Source organism: Tasmannia lanceolata, unplaced genomic scaffold (genome assembly GCF_043159265.1).
Source record: "Tasmannia lanceolata isolate RefF3 unplaced genomic scaffold, GAP_Taslan_0.1 ptg000002l, whole genome shotgun sequence".
Lineage (NCBI taxonomy): Eukaryota > Viridiplantae > Streptophyta > Magnoliopsida > Canellales > Winteraceae > Tasmannia > Tasmannia lanceolata.
In genome coordinates this window covers 24573795-24589660 of record NW_027518679.1, presented here as the reverse complement: position 1 = coordinate 24589660, position 15866 = coordinate 24573795, and positions in this window count along the sequence as shown.

Below are 15866 nucleotides of genomic sequence, written 5' to 3'. Positions count from 1 at the left end.
AAAAGTACTGTATGGACAACACTGTAGGATGATCCAAACCGTTCATTTGATGGGTCACAAAGTAAATAGGCTGTGCCCAAAACATCATTTCTATAAGATGATCCCAACCGTCCGATCTATAGATGTCAGTTCCTCTATGGATCGGAGGGTTGGGATCAGCCTATGGGAATGATCTTCTAAGCACAACCTATTTACCCTGTGTTCCATCAAATGGACGGTTTGGATCATCCTATGATGTGGTCCATTCAGTACTTGAAAAAATACGGGACTCTAAGGGCTTGCGCCGTAGAAAATCCGTCGTTAAGATGCCCTCGGATTTATGAATAATTACGGAAATGACTCTCGTTGGTAAAATGACGAAATTACCCTTGCATGGGAAGGGAAATGTGGGACCGGGGTTCGATCCTCCATCGACCAATCGTTGCTCATGAATGGTCCATCCAAATGAAGGTACAATTAATAGATGGTTTGGATCTTCGAAAATCTGTTTTTAGTTGTCAATATCACATTATCACCATCTTGGAGACTAAGGGTGTCAATTTTGGCTCGGGCTCGGAAGCTCGCTCGAGCTCGGCTCGAAAAAAGTTCAGCTCGAGCTCGGCTCGAATCCTTAACGAGCCGAGCCCGAGTTAGGCTAAGCTCGGCTCGTTAAGGCTCGTTAAGAATTTAATATATTTAAATATATATATTATATATTAATATATACATTAAAAGGGTTGTCCATGGAGTGAAAGGGGGGGGGCAAAATATGTCACTTCATTTTTGGAACCCCATTTGTTACTAGGACCACCCCCATAGTGTAAAAAAAGTAGTCAAATTACACTAGTAGGGCTTTCCAGGGAAGATGAGGGGTGTGAACATAATATAACCCGAGCTCGGTAAGGCTCGCGAGCCTGACCGAGCCAAGCCCGAGCCCGAGCCGAGCCTAGCCAAGCTCGGCTCGGCTCGGCTCGTTTACACTCCTATTGGAGACCTTTGATTAGATTGTTAAGATTATTCGATCAGTATTGTAATTTAACCTTTTTCATTGTGATAGCTGAACCGTGTACCCGGTTGTGATTTAGTAAGATGCATATGTTGTTGGTGTGTTAAGAACAAGCTCATTTTAATAACAATTCAAGGTAGACATGGATAGCCAAGATAGGGGTGTCCAAAGGGACTTGCAATAATAGTACTTGCAAATAATAATTACTAAAAGGGATTTGCTAGGGTCCATCGCAAAAGGCATTTCGCGGTTGGCCTGTCGCATTTCAGACCAGCCACCTAGTCAATGGAGAACAAACATTTCGCGGCTGGTCTGTCGCATTTCAAACCAGCCACCTCGTCAATGGAGACAGAGTATAGTCTCCATTGACGAGGTGGCTGGTCTGAAATGCGACAGACCAGCCGCGAAATGCCTTTTGCTATGGACTCTATCAATTCCCTTACTAAAATAATGTGTAAGTAACCTTTTCTTAAAACTTGTAGAATTTTTTTGTTTGGGAAATGATATTAGCACAACCATATTTTGATATTTTCACTAACACATCTTGTCTTTTAGTATTTAAAGAGCTGTCAAAAGGTTATTACATTTCCCAAAAAGTTCTCAAGAGCCAATTACAGAAGAAAAGACAGCTGGGTTTGTGAAAAAATCAAAATATGGTTGTGCTGATAACATTTCCCTTTTACTTCTTTACCTTCTATTATTATTATTATTATTATTATATACAAAGAAAGGGGTTTTTTAGTGTTCACACTGACGTGGACGGGCTCCCCTTTCACCTCTCTCTTAACTTTTACGGCAGGCTCATCTATAATTTAGTAAACTACCTCCCCATCCTCAATTCCAGCATTTCATATTCCGCCTCTCTCTTATTCTCTCTTCTTCCATTTCTATTGGTTTAGTAGTATGGATTTCTCTATGCAAATCTCTGTCTTCCTCACATCTAGAATATAAATTTGGAAATAATAAAACAAACCTCCCTCTTTCCCATTATTCTTTCCTATAGGCTCTCAATTGATAATGCAACCAACAGTTTATTTGTCAGGAGTTCTATCCAGAATTTTTGGAATGCCATTAGAAGGATGAAATGTTGATTGGTAGATCTATTCCAAACAAGAGTGTGCCACCAAAGATGTTTCCATGCGAGTTTTAGCACCGGGTTTCTATTTTGTTCTTTTAGTTTTCTTGGGTTTTTCTGTTTGTGATGGTTATAGTGTTTTATGGCCTATTTGGATGTAGCCCAAATTGAACCTTATTTGGAAAGTTTAATCTTGAGATGGCTTCTAAATCATTACTCTTTGATTTTGTTATTGAAAGTCTGGGATGAGTTGAGTGGCTAAATTTTCTTTTGTCTGCTATTTTTTTGGTTATTGTTATTCATTATAAGACGGGTTTCTGGTTTTTGTTTTAAGTATCTGTGTATTCATCGATCAATAAATCTATTGAGTTTTCTTTTTTCTCTTCTTTCTTCTAAATCCTTCTCTTTTTTTTTTGATATTGATTAATTGTATTTTCATAGCCGATTCATGAACTTGGAGAATGGAAAGGCTTCTTATATGGAAAGACCTCTTAACTCTCCTCTCACATGTTGGCATGCATAATGGCAACCTAAAGTTGTTTCTATTATGCGTTTACTAGGATTTTTATTTTACCGGGATTTTTTTTCCCACCATAGTCCGGTCAACCAAACATGGGATTTTTATTTTACCGGGATACTTCCGGGGAGTTTTTTTTCCCACCAATCTCCCAGGAAGTTTTTTGTTCCACAAAAGTCCCAAGAACCAAAATAATTCTGGCATCCAAACGGAGGGGTTAGTCGCGGCAGATTTTTGTGATCTTTGGCGCATTTGATGAATCCACCGTTAGTGGGGCGTGTCATTTTTCGGGGATTCTCAAATGCGCCCTTAGTCAAAATTTCGAGAAGTCACGAACTTTTCTCGCAGCGTGAACTTGAAGTCCCTGACTCAAACGAAAAAAACTAGCTTAAAATGTTCACCATACGTAGGTGAAACTTGAAGTCCCTGGCTCTCGACTTGAGCAACCCCAATCTCTGCCCTAGTCTCATTGCAAAGGGTTGCAAAGGGTTTCGAGGTATGCTCTTCTCCCTCTCCCTCTCCATTGCAAAAAGGGTTTCAAGAACTCTAGTGCGAACTAGAACTCCAATCTCTGCCCTAATCTCTCTTGCGAATCAGGAACGATCTTCCCTTTCGATGGATAAAACAAGGGTTTTACTATATTTTTTGCCCATCTTCTCCCTCCTCAATGTCACTTTCTCTTTGTATCTCTGACCTCTTAAATGCATTCTTTATAATATCTTCTTGTTTTAGAAACCCTAGCTAGTGTATACCTCTTTTTTTCGTGGTTTGGATATGGTGTCAAGGATTAAGTTGATGAGATTGAGAGGGTTGTTCCATTGAAGAAAATCACAGCCCAATTTCTTCTTATCATCCCTTTTATTTATTTATTTATTTTTATTCAATCTTTTTATTTGAGTGTTTGTGAAATAGAAGAAAATTACATCACATTTCTTTCTCTGCTTTTTTATAGCTCAATTCTCATTTGAATGAAGTTTTTTTTTTCTCTTAAGAGTTCTATGCATGTCACGTGTCTGATCAAATGTGCATAAAAGACTCCTACGGTTTCAAGTTTGTTGTTATTTGGGTTCAACCTATAGACTCAAGCTGTGTGGAGTTGGAGATGGTTTAACCTCTAGGTGGTGCCTGTATTCTCAATTGGGGATAAACCCGTTGTTAATTCTAAAGTTCTCCTTACATTTCCTTTGGAATTGAGAAGGCCATTACATGCATTAGAGGGATTTAATTTGGCTGTACAAATGTTTGAATCTGGTTTCTTTCTTAAGCTTTAGATTCTAGAAGAAGCCATCAATTACAATGAAATAACCCCTATTTACAATTAGAGAATTCTAAAGTTCTCCTTACATTTCCTTTGGAATTGAGAAGGCCATTACATGCATTAGAGGGATTTAATTTGGCTGTACAAATGTCTAAATCTGGTTTCTTTCTTAAGCTTTAGATTCTAGAAGAAGCCATCAATTACAATGAAATAACCCCTATTTACAATTAGAGCACAAAATTTTGTTTTTTGCATATTTAATGTAAGTATTCCTCATGGAGTTAGATTTCCAATTGAAGAAGACTATATTCCATGTGTAGCAGGGTGGGCACATAATGTAAAGGCACACGTAGAAGGCCCAATCATATGAAATGTATAAGGCACACATATTGCTCCCGTATCAAATTGACGGTCTGGATCAATCAATGGTGGGGCATATAATGTAATCATGCATTCTTCACCTTCTAAAACATTCCTCCTACCGAACAAATGTGATAGGACACATCCACAAAGGTATAGTGTGTCCCACCTTGGAATGATTTGGCTGTCCATTTGATAAGTCTTGCTTTGCCTTCATAGGAGATCTAAAGCAAGCCCTATCAAGTGGACGGTTCAGATTGCCAGCATAGCTGACCTAATTTTGGGGCTATAGGAGATCCAAACCAAGCCCTGTAAAGTAGACGGATTAGATCAATCTAACAAATACTTATTATTGGCCTAGACAGATAAGCCTATGACCCTATCCAAAGTGAAATGACTACTTTAGCAGGACCCGCAAATGCACAATATTATTTAGATATTTTAGTAGTGCCCACAAATTCATGGGATCATAGTAAAAATTGATTATTAAAACTCTAGGACTTCAAATTCATGTATTTGTTGATGACTAACAGGTGATTTCAATGTCCGCATGACTCTAAAAAGTCTCCGCCGGAGTCCCCAAAGTCACAAGTGTTCGCGCATTAAAGTCCAAGTCCTCAAAGAGTCATGGACAATATGGAAAAGTCCGCACATTAATGTCTGCACATTCAAATCCCGCGCGACTAACAATTGAAGTCATTGATTCTGTTGGGAAAGTTGCCTTGTTTCCCATGTATTTGATTTCCTTGCGGTGGGAAGCAAAATTAGCAACAATTTTTTTTAGGTTTTTTATGTGGAGAAGCTTTTTGTATGGCAGATGCAAAGAGGAGGCAAGAGGGAGTGTGGACCCCGATCCGAGAGAGGCGGGGGACGTGTCCCCACGAAGAAAGTCTCTCTCTCTCTAGAATCATCCACGTGAATGGAGAGCTCTACCAAGGAACTCTCGAAAGAAGAAATGCCTCTCACAGCATGAGTGACGATATAAGTTGAGATACCTCTCGATTCGGGGACTAGCCCAGATTCGAGACGTACCTTAAACAAAGAAGAGTCGTCATCCAAGGAAGTGGGCCCTGGATCCCATACTATGCTCTGTTGCAACGGATAACCAGAGATATAAAAGAAGGTTCGTGCCTGGTTACGAATTTGGAAGGTCCGAAGAGCACCTCATCCGCCCAAGTACAAACACCTGGTCTCTTATGCCATTTACTTATTGATTTTGAAGAGTTTTGGGCGAAAGTCATATGAAATGGGAACATATATCTCCGAGAAGACGTCTACCTAATCATGCATGTCTCGAAAATGATTAATAAGCACACATAAAAAAATGAAATAAGTGTCACCTAAGAATAACTAGGTTATGAATGTCATACCTAATTGGTGTCTAAGTTCCAGTGTGCAAACACATGCATGCTACAGCTAAAAGTATAGGATCTGTACATGAAAGTAAGAAAACACAACAAAACATATAGCATAATTCAACTTTATACACGACTCGACAAGACGAATCCTAAAACTCTAATGCAATACTTGACTCGGACCAGAATGGCCATCCACCCTGGCTGCTCTACGTATCCCGGCCTCGGGAAGAATCAGAATCAACGTAGTTCGATAACCTATTATAAACTACGATGCCTAACCATCTATAACCGCTATTCTAGACTCGATCAACTAGACTCGACTAATTTTTAAAGCTTTTTGTACGATTACTTAAGTTCAAGTGAATTGTAATTTTTAGGACTCTCTATATGCCCTAACTAATGCAAGTTGGCTAGCCTTAAGCTAATGCAAGTGGGCCCTACATCCTATGTGTAACTAGGCTGTGCATCCTAAGGAAAACCATGGCTGACTAAATGCTTCCTAGTCTAGCCATCGGTTCGACTAAATGTCTAACCGACCATGACTCGCGGCCTCCTAATTCTAGGGACACTCACACGACAAAACACACCATATCAACACAAACAGGACAGGCACCTAACTCTAAAACACCCTAAATATCTAGCACAGACTATTAACTCTAGGGGAAGATCTTTTTAAAAAGGTTTTGAAGATTTTTTTTGTATTTTTGGGTGGTTTGAAATATTTATTTTTAAAAGTTTGGCTGGACCCCGATCCTGTGGGAAATTACCAGAGTCTGTACTGCCTGGTTTGGTCTTTTTCTTCAGTTTTTGAAATAAGACTCTCTAAGTGTTTGGTTTTATACTCGTTTTGGTGAAGTTTTTCATACAATGATATATAATAAAAAAAACTCCTTTGAGTGTTTGGTTTTGTATTTGTATGGAGCTGGTTTATGCGGCACCATACAAATCAAGGTTGATCTGCAATGTGTCGCTGCCTAATGAAGTTAGGAGTCGGGCATATCTGTGAAGAGGTTCATATGGAGCTGGTTTATGCGGAGCCATATGAATTTGGGTTTATATGGAGCTGGTTTATGCGGCAACATATAAATCTTGGGTGATTCGCTACCTTGAAAGAGAGGTGTTAGAGTTACCTTGATAGCTAAATAGATGGATTTTCAGCAATGGTCTGTATAGCTATCGCCCTTATATTAAACTCTTTGAGTGTTTGGTTTTATGCTTATTATCGTATACCTGTGAAAGGTTCACATGGAGCTGGTTTATGCGGCACCACATTTATTTTAAAAAATTGCATGGAGCTGGTTTATACAGCACCACACTTTTGAAAAAGAAATCTTCGGATGTTTGGTTTTGTAATATCTGTGAAGGATTCATATGGCTCTGATTTTTGCAGAATCATACGAATCTGGATTTATATAGAGCTGGTTTATACGGCACCATATAAAGAAAAATTCTTTGAGTGTTTGGGTTTTATATTTGTTTTGGGAAGGTCTTGATATAAAAATCTTGGAGTGTTTGGTTTGTGTTTGTTTCAGTGGTTAGTTTCTACCTTTGTGATTGTTTTGTTTTGAACACTTTGAGGGCTTTTGATTTAAAAAATGGAAGAATGTTTGTGTTTTGTGTTGTTTGCTTAGTTGAGTCATAAGCATTAGAGAGAGGCTATCTCTTTGAGATGTCATGGTTACCATTTTTTTTTAAGGTCGGTGAGAGGCTGCCCTCACTATTTGGTTGTGAACTTTGAGTCTTATAGTATCATTTTGTTGTTTTACTTTTGTGCACATCATTTTTCAACGAAAACTCAAAAATTTGCTTTGGCTTTATTTTTTGGGTCGATCAAAATGTATTGCCTGTTCAGCTTTGACATTCGCACGTTACACACACTTTGTCAAAGAGGGGCATCTGTAGACACCCCATTTTGACCGATCCCCAATTAGGTGGTTTTACTAAAAATTCTTCCAAATTAATGATTTAGAGTCCCACATCTTACACTAGGGTAGTTTAGGATCCTAGGAAGATCCCTTTAAAATTTTGTTTAAATCCGTCACAGTTTGCCTAGCGAACGAGCAAGATAGGTGGTATAGTGTGTATATTGTAGAAATAAGGGAGGCGATTTATCTGGTTCTTGGGGTGGTCTAGTTAGTGTATTTTGTAGAAGGTGGGATTGTCACAGGCAACTAATAGAGCTCGAATTTGTTCTCCTAATTTTCATTTAGCTTTTTTTCCATGGGCCACCCTAACTCAACCAAAACCAAATGAAATAATATAAAAGGGGGGTTGTCTCGCAAACTTATGGGGGTAATTAATTAACCAAAATTTCTATAAATAACAGATGAGAGCTTCATTTTGGGGATCCTTGCTCATTTTCAGATCTAGGGTTCCTTGTGTTCTTAAGAGAGTTTTTTCCCATTGAAACCCTAACACTTTGTGCATTTCTTCTCTGATCGAATTCGCCGAATTCCGGTCAAAGCTCCGGTGAGCTCCGATCATCTCTCCGGCAAGAATTTTCACCTTGCTCTGTAACTATTGAAGGAGATCTGCTACCTCCCTTTGAAACTCTAACTTGAATTCTTGTTTTTTATCTTCTCCGGTGAGAATCCGGCCAAAAGCTCCGACAAGATCCTAGCAAACTTTATTCCTTTATTTGAACATCCTATTTGTCTGTAGTTTTCCTTTCAATTTCACTTTCTCTAGAAAAGATCTTGCTGATTGTTTTCTAATAGAAACCCTAGCTTTCTATTAAGTTTAGATTTTTGTTTCAAAGCTATGGATCTAAGCTAGAACTCTAAAACCTTAGATCTGCAATTATTTACCCTAAGATTTATGATCGGTGATTTTCTTCTTGAAAAATCTTAGATCTGGTATCCTTTTGTGCAAATTCGGTGCATTCCTTCGAGTAGAAGTGTTTCTATCTCAATTTCAGTCCTCATTGGATTTTCTCAAGCAGCAGTTGATTGTGAGGATATTATACAAAGGAAAGGAAAGAGCATTTACAGATCTAGTTCATATTTGGAGATCGCTAAGGCAAGTAGATTTTTATTGATGCTAATGTGTTCATGAAATTACTTGAAATTAGTTGTTAAACTGTAAATTGCCGAATCGATTTTTTAGAACAAGATTTCTGCTGGTGGAATTTGCATATGGTTGTCGATATGGTGATAGTTAAATGATTGCTCATGTTGAAGACTTGGAGATCATTAGAACATTACAGTGTGAATTCTGAAACTGCATATTTTGTGTATGATGAAATGCATGTGAGAGATTAATAGACTATGTATTTTAATCATGACTGTAGTTTTCTGATTGTAGGTTTAGCATTTCTTATTAGTTATTTATAGAATGGTTGTATAGTTACTATAATTATCTATATTATAATTTTGTTTAAGTTATTAGGTGATAAAATTTTTTTTAAGATAATCTTAAATTAAAAAAAAAACAGAGAATGAGAGCAGATCTCGTTTTGAACTCTGTTTTGGATGAAGATATAGGACTCTTGTGGATGCATTTGCTTTAAAGTATGTGATTTTATTGAAGAAGATTTTCATACGTTTGGAATTGATGTTTCTTGGTTTTAAGAGTATATGTTTAGAAAAATTGTTGTATTTGCTAAAATCTTTTATGTTATTTGCAATTGATTTCATAAAATTTTAGAAAGGATTTCTGTATATTGGCGGTTTTCAAACAGGGAGCAGCATTTTAAATGGAATTTAATTGATTTAAGTAGGAGTAGTATGGTTAACCATATTGGTCATGCTCCAGGTTATGTTCTTTTAGTTTTTGAATCTCTATGTCTTTCGATCATTTTTATTTGTTGTCTTGAGTGCTATAAAAGAGGACATGTGATTATGCTGAAATTTATTTAATTTGGGTTTTAGAATTATGTAGATGATCTTGTTATATTCCAGTTCACAGTGGATTCTGTTTTTGTTACTTATGGCTGGTCTTAGAGTGATGGATGTCGATCGTGTTCACTGTTCTGTGTTTTATTTGTGGCATGCCTGTTGAAATGGAGTTAGTGCATCTTATTTCCATTTCAGTTTCTATGTGTTTATGGGGAAAGGGAAGCAGGTTGAGCAAGGATTTCTTCAATATTGTGGTTCATCAATGAATTTTCTCATTTGTCCTATGTATTACTTGATGATTGTAGGAGGTTCCCTAAATCCTCCATGTGCCAAATAATAACAAGGTAGTAGGTCATTTAGTGTTGCATGTTAGATGGGATTAGTGTTGCATGTAGTAGGTTTGAAGCCCTTTTCTTTTATATGATTAGATAACGGTGATATTTGAGTTTTATTACTTTAGTGGGATATGTTTGGGTTATGGTTGAGTTGTACCTATGATGACTTTGGCCTCTTTAAAAACTTGATGTTTGTATTAACATAATATATAACAGTCACCTTATATGATTTGAAAATCATGAGCATGAGCATGCCTTGATGGTTGCATGAGGTTATTGTGTATTACTTGAATTTCTGAAATGACAGGGTGGATTTTTCTCATAATGATACAGGTGCAATTCCCGCTACAGGCTTCTGACTTGTTTTCAAATCATATTTTGGGCTCGTAAATGAAAGAATTAGAAACAATGGTGAACTACAAAGTTTTAGGTCTTTATGAGAGCTTTCCAACAAGTACTCGCGGTTGAAATTTGGAGCAGTGGTTAAAAAGTTATGGCTGTTTTGGTAGACTGTATATATTAGCCATAGGCTAATTAATATATTTGTGAGCTACCAAGTTATTTATGAGTTTGTGAGTCTCTAAACTAGTTAGTGAACTAGCTTGAACGTTTTTACTCTTGTATTAATCTATTTAAAGTGTAGCAACGAGATGTAATGGGAGTTTTAGTTGAAAAAGAATGCAATGGTATTCATGTAGCTGCTTCCTTCTGTGGACTGATCTCTAATGGCTTACAATAGTAGCTTTTCCCTAGTGAGTCATAGAAATGCCCATTAGTTGCCCCCTCTTTTGGATATAACATTCTCTCTTTTATTGTTGAGTTAAGATGCTCATAGCAGCTCCTTTATTGTTGAGTTAAGATAGTGTTCATCGCAGTTCATGTGTCGTTGGGTTATGGTAAAGTATATAGCAACTCCTCTATTGTCGAGTTATGGTGATGCTCATAGCAGTTCTTCCCTTGGATTTTGAGTCTTGGTAAGGCTCATAGTGGTTATAAGTCACACCTTGTCTTGTTTATAATTGTTTGAAATTAATAAACTAATATAGACATAGAGGAGATGTAGTCTGAAAGTTAGTAGTCCCTAGACTTCTCTGAATGGCTCTTAATTTTTCCCATTAAGTGAAAATTGGATGTTTCATATTGTCAAATTTTTTGATTCCAATGATTAATTCTTCTTATTAAGTGAAAATTGGATATTTCATATTGTCAAAATTTATAATTCCAATGATTCAAATTTGATAGCTTGATGGCATACACAAGAAAACTGATGATCACTTCATAAAGAGTTGGTTGGATTAGTATGCTTATTTACTGTTGGTTTACTAAAAGTGTTTTATTCAATAAAAATCTGCTATATTTCTTCCTACAATGGTGCTTAATTGTGCACTTGGGTAGGTAATACTAAAAGTTTTATTGTGCATTTCACATAGTCATCAAAACCTTAGAATCAAACACATAAATTTTGATTGAAATGCTCTAAATGTGTCCAAAGATTTGTGTTTGGGTTGATTCATGAACCATCTTCATTAAGATTTCCAGGTCTCGTTGATTTTTTTTTTTTTTTTTTCAGCCCTCATCCCTTTTGAAATGCCTTCCCTCACATATCATACAGCCCTCACTCACTTGATATTGGCAACCCGCGCATCTTTTGATAATGGTAGTCCCATCACTGTTCTTTGAGTCATGGTAATATTCACAGTAGTTCTTTTTAGACATAATGATGCCATTGTAGTCCCTTTTATGTTGTGTTGAAATGAAAACCACTGCATTTTTTTTTGTTCATTGTGCTGAATTGAGAATTGTTGTAGTCCATTTTTCATTATGCTTGAACTGAAACCTCTGGAGGAGTTTTGTTTGTTGTCACTTACTTTGTTTTATTTCTGGTGCAATGACAAGTAAAGGTCTGGTCAAATGCATTTTTTTTTTTTTTTTAAAAGAGATTTATCCAAAAGTTCTATTTACTATACATAGATAGGATTTGCCTAATGGAAACTATTGAAACAGAAAGAGTATGATGAATCTAAAGTAGTTATTAAAATGCTTATTCTAGCATATCTTGCTCAAATTGAGATTTTAGAACTGAAAGAATGATCCTTTTACCAAGGTTGTGAGAAAGTGGTCTACAAATCATTTATGTTGTCACATCTGCACTGAACGTACGCCCATTAAGCACAACAACTACCTTGGGTTTTGGACCCGAGAGCTTCATTCCTTCAGATCAGGGTATCTTGGCCTATGATGGGACTAGGCGTGATGTGATAGGGACCTTAATAACTGAAGTACAAATAGGTGGAGAGGAATTCGATATTGAGTTTCAAGTTCTTGACATTAAGGCCTCCTTTCTGTTGTTGATTGGCCGCCCATGGTTACATAAGGTTGGAGCTGTTCCATCCACGTTACATCAGAAGTTGATACTTTTCAGTCCTGTCATTCTCCTTCGAAAGAGTCAGTTGGTCATAGATATATGTCATTCTCTAAGGCTAATTCAAAGTCTTTCATTTCTAATGATTCTTTTAATGCAGGTACCGTAGAGGTCAAGTCTATTTCTAAAGTTGGTGATGAGTCCATCTCTCCTAGTGAGGTCAAGTTGGAGGTTGTTTCTGCTGATGGGCCTGACGTTTCTTCTTTGCATCTGTTTGAGTCAGTTGGCACTAAGGTCAACTTGTCAATCGAGTCTGTAAATACATTTCATGAGTCCATTGTAAAGCCTGATGTGGGCCATTCATCATTGGATGTATTCAATTCTACTTTCAATGAAATAAAGGGGTTTTCTTCTGTGTATATTCCTGTTTCTGTTTCATCTACTGAATCTGCTTTAAAATCTGATAATAATAATGATAATCAAGACTCCCCCTCTGATGAGGATGCCGACGAAACTTCTCCTGAAATCAAACACATGATTCAACAGGAGGAGAGTCGCCGAGCAAAACCACTCGAAGAGGAGATTGAAATCGTGAATATTGGTGATGAAACCTTAATTCGGGAAATAAGGACTGGCAAAACTTTATCTCCTGAGGAGCGCAATGATTTAATCTCTTTACTTAAAGAGTTCAAGGAGGTTTTTGCTTGGTCTTATGATGACATGCCGGGATTGAGTGAGGAGATTGTTCAGCACAAATTACCCTTAATCCCTGGCATTAATCCAAAGAAGCAAAAACTCTGAAAAATCAAAACTGAATGGGAGTTGAAAGTTTATGAAGAAGTCAAGAAACTTCTAGAGGTGAAATTCATCCAAGTGGTCGAATACCCTGAATGGCTCGCTAATGTAGTACCGGTGCCAAAAAGGACAGGAAGGTTCGAATGTGCGTTGATTTTCGGGACCTGAACAAGGCAAGTCCAAAAGACAATTTTCGATTGCCGAACATTGATCTCCTGGTGGATAATAGTGCTGGACATGCTCTGTTATCCTTTATGGATGGGTTCTCGGGATATAACCAGATCAAGATGGCACCTGAGGACATGATGAAAACAACATTCATTACTCAGTGGGGTACATATTGCTACAGAGTAATGCCATTTGGTTTGAAGAATGCTGGTGCTACATATCAGAGAGCAGCAACTACTCTTGTTCACGATATGTTTCACAAAGAAGTCAAAGTCTATGCAGACGACATGATAGTTAAAGCAAAGACTAAACCAGACCATACAGTTGCTTTGAGAAAATTCTTTGATAGAATTGGGAAATACCAGCTTCGCCTGAATCCAAACAAGTGTGTATTTGAAGTTACATCAGGGAAACTCCTTGGATTTATAGTCAGTGAAAGAGGAATTGAGGTGGATCCTCAAAAGATCAAGCCAATCCAGGAAATGGAACCGCCTAAGACAGAAAAGCAGATCAGAGGTTTTCTTGGGAAAGTTCAATACTTGAGAAGGTTCATATCTCATTTAACTATGACTTGTGAACCAATTTTCAAGCTTTTGAAGAAGAATTCCTCGAAGAAATGGAATGAGGAGTGTCAAGAAGCTTTTGAAAAAGTTAAACAGTGTTTATCTTTGCCTCCTGTTTTATCTCCCGTTATTCCAGGCAAACCATTGTTGTTGTACTTGTCTCTCACAGACACAGCAATGGGTTGTATGCTTGCTCAGCAGGATGCATGGTCTAAAAGGGAGAAGCCAATCTATTACATAAGTAAGAAGATGCTAGAATATGAGTTAAAGTACACTGTTTTGGAAAAGACTTGTCTAGCATTAGTTTGGGCTACCCAAAGGCTTAGGCATTATCTGTTATCGAACAAGGTTCTTTTACTTTCACGGATGGATCCGTTGAAGTACCTGTTTAAGAAGCTCGCCCTTATTGGAAGAACCGGGAGATGGTTGTTACTGCTATCTGAGTTTGACATCACTTATGTCACTCAGAAGTCCGTTAAAGGACGGGTTATAGCTGAACAGCTGGCTGATTCTCCTACAGAGGAGAAGGCTTTTCTGAAAACTGAGTTTCCTGATGAAGAGATCATGGATATTGAAGAAGAAACTCCGAGTACCAAGTGGTTGATGTATTTTGACGGAGCAGTCAATAACCGGGGTCAAGGGGTAGGTGCAGTTTTAATATCTCCAAAGAAAGAGTATATCCCTATATCCATCAAGCTGCAGTTTGAGTGCACAAATAACATGACAGAGTATGAAGCCTGTATAGTAGGACTTGAGGCAGCTTTAGCTCTTCAAGTTCAAGACATAGATGTGTTTGGAGACTCAATGCTCATTATTTGTCAAATCAATGAACAATGGAAAACTCGAGAAGATAAATTGATCCCTTATAACACATATCTGGAATCTCTGGTTAAAAAATTTAAGAATATCACTTTTACTCACCTGTCGAGAACGAGGAACCATTTTGTTGATGCTTTGGCTACTTTGGCTTCGATGCTAGACATCTCAGCTACAATGGAAGTTCAACCCTTAGCTGTGAGACTACAACAGGCTCCTGCACATGTGAATGCAATTGAGATATCAGCTAGGTGTCTAGATGGGAAGCCGTGGTTTATTGATATCAAGAACCTCATTTCTGGTAAAGGACATCCTCTTGAAGCTTCGAGCAAAGAGAGTCATCTAAAGCCCCATTAGGAGGCGTGTTTCGTCTCGAAAAATAGTTCTCCTTCAGAGACAAGCCTTGTTGTTTAGAGTCTATTCCTTAGGGAGGTTACCTTAGTTTGGTAGAGAGTTTTCCTGTAGGAGGCATGCCTTGCCTCATATATAGAGTCCCTCTTTAAGTTGTACCTCTTCTTCAGTGTTTTAGTTAGGAGTTTCTCTTTTAGAGTTGTGGTTATTCTTCTTTGTTTGAGACTCGCGTAGTCTTATTGGAGCATTACTTGCTTGGGATTTTAGATCGTTTTCTCTGTTCTTGGGACAATAGTTTTCTTGTTGTGGTTTGTCTCTTTGAGACACTAATTGCTTGTTCGGGGTATCCCCTTTAGATTTAGGGCTATGCCCTAGTTTGTGCTTGTGCTTGCATGTCCTCTTTAATAGTGAAAACATTTTAAGAATTTAAAGTGTTAAAGTGTTAAATTTTACTAGTAGTTAGGAGAGTTCGATTTCGAACTACGTTGGCTTGATCCTCTTTCACGAGGTACGTAGTGCAGCTTGGGATACACATCCCAAGTCCAGCCAAATTTTGTAAAATAAATCATTTAAACCTTTTAAAAATACAAAAATCTTTTATACAACAAGTTTTCGAAAAGCTCTTTCTCTAGAGTTAGGAGTGTTCTGGATAGAGAGTTTTAGAGTTAGGAGTTTGTCCTTGATTTGCTGTGTGTTTGCTTTAGAGTTAGGGGTTTGTCCTAGAGTTATAGGAATGCCTCCGTCCGGTCAGTTGGCGATTCACATCGCCGACTGATGACTAGGTCTAAGATGCATTAGTGATCCCATAGTTTTTCTTAGGACACACAGCCTAGTTATACAAGATTGTATGAACCACCTGCATTAGCTTAGGGCTAACCTGCATTTAGTTAAGGCATATAGGGTGTCCTAAAATCCATAATCCATTAGAATTTAAATAATCGCACAAGAAGCTGTAATAATTAATCTGGTCTTTTAGATCGAGTTTAATATAGAGGTCTAGATGTCTTAGGCATCATATTTTAGAATAGGTACGAAGAACTACGTGACTCTGATTCTTGAGGATGCGGGGATACGTAGGCTTCTTTGG